Below are 1,107 nucleotides of genomic sequence, written 5' to 3'. Positions count from 1 at the left end.
TTGAACTGAATCTCTGTTGTCCAAGCCCGACACTACAGTATACCTTTCTTGGAAGCGCTGTCCCAACAGTGTTGAGAGCTACATGCGGACTCGGTGGCCATTCTAGAATCTGGCACCAGGATGATGGCATTTAATGTATTTACTCATTTTTCTTTACACATTCAGCAGTTTACATATTATTACAATGGTTTATAATTTAAGAGACATGATCGAAAAGGAAAGAGAAAGAAGTTAGAGGAAAGAAACACATTCAGATACCAACTGTTTCATACTGTGATCTCATGAAATTATGTAATGACCAGGTGGAAATTGTTTTGGTAAGAGGAAAGCTGAATGTCAGTTGGTTCCCAGGAATTGGTGGAGGGGTCCTCAGTGTGTCAACTCCCTCTTCAATGCAGCCAGTGGAATGTTTGCTGATAGAGGCAGTTCTGGAAGGAGAGGAGCAAGAACAGAAACAAAAATCAAAAACCTGCCCATCATTTGCTTCACATATCATGATATCTGTGAGCCCCCTTCACGTAGTGTCCTAAACAGGCTTTCCCCCACCATCCCACACTGAAGTGTCCCTTTTGGGTCTTGTTTACAGCAGCATTTTTTAACCGTGGTGCTGCAGCACATCGGTGGTTGGCAACCTTCAGTCTCGAAAGACTATGGTATAAGCCTACAGCACCTAGTATTCCCAGGCAGTCTCCCATCCAAGTACTAACCAGGCCTGACCCTGCTTAGCTACCGAGATCAGACGAGATCGGGCATGTGCAGGGTAACAGTTGCTGCCATCGGTGTGTGGTGAAAAGTCCACAAGTGTGTCGTGGGAGTTTAGAGCACAGTGGTTGAAAATCACTGAAAAACTCTCCTAGGTTCTGTGGCTCTGTTTCTAGGGCAACTGTCTGTAGTAACAAATTGTTGGTCCGCCTTCCAGTGGAAGAAGAGGGGCAGATAATTTGCTACTACAGACAGTTGCCCTAGAAACAAAGCCATAGAATCTAAAAGGGTGTCCTAGAAGCCGGAAGTGACATCACAAGTGGTGAAGACCATAGAAAAGACCAAAGAGGTCAGTGTGCTGAGAGAAGAAAAATGTTGAAAATCATTGGTTGACACAGGAAGAAA

At 44.5% G+C, this 1,107-nt stretch overlaps 1 pseudogene; it reads right to left on the bottom strand.

Annotated features, from left to right (window-relative positions):
• Nucleotides 1-658: 658 nt before the first annotated feature.
• LOC136637108 (5S ribosomal RNA) lies at nucleotides 659-778 on the bottom strand (annotated as a pseudogene).
• Between the last annotated feature and the right edge of the window lie 329 nt (nucleotides 779-1,107).

The sequence above is a fragment of the Tiliqua scincoides genome, chromosome 1 (genome assembly GCF_035046505.1).
Source record: "Tiliqua scincoides isolate rTilSci1 chromosome 1, rTilSci1.hap2, whole genome shotgun sequence".
NCBI classification, from domain to species: Eukaryota; Metazoa; Chordata; class Lepidosauria; order Squamata; family Scincidae; genus Tiliqua; species Tiliqua scincoides.
Note: the sequence above shows the minus strand (reverse complement) of the source record. Positions and strands in the feature narration are given on the sequence as shown.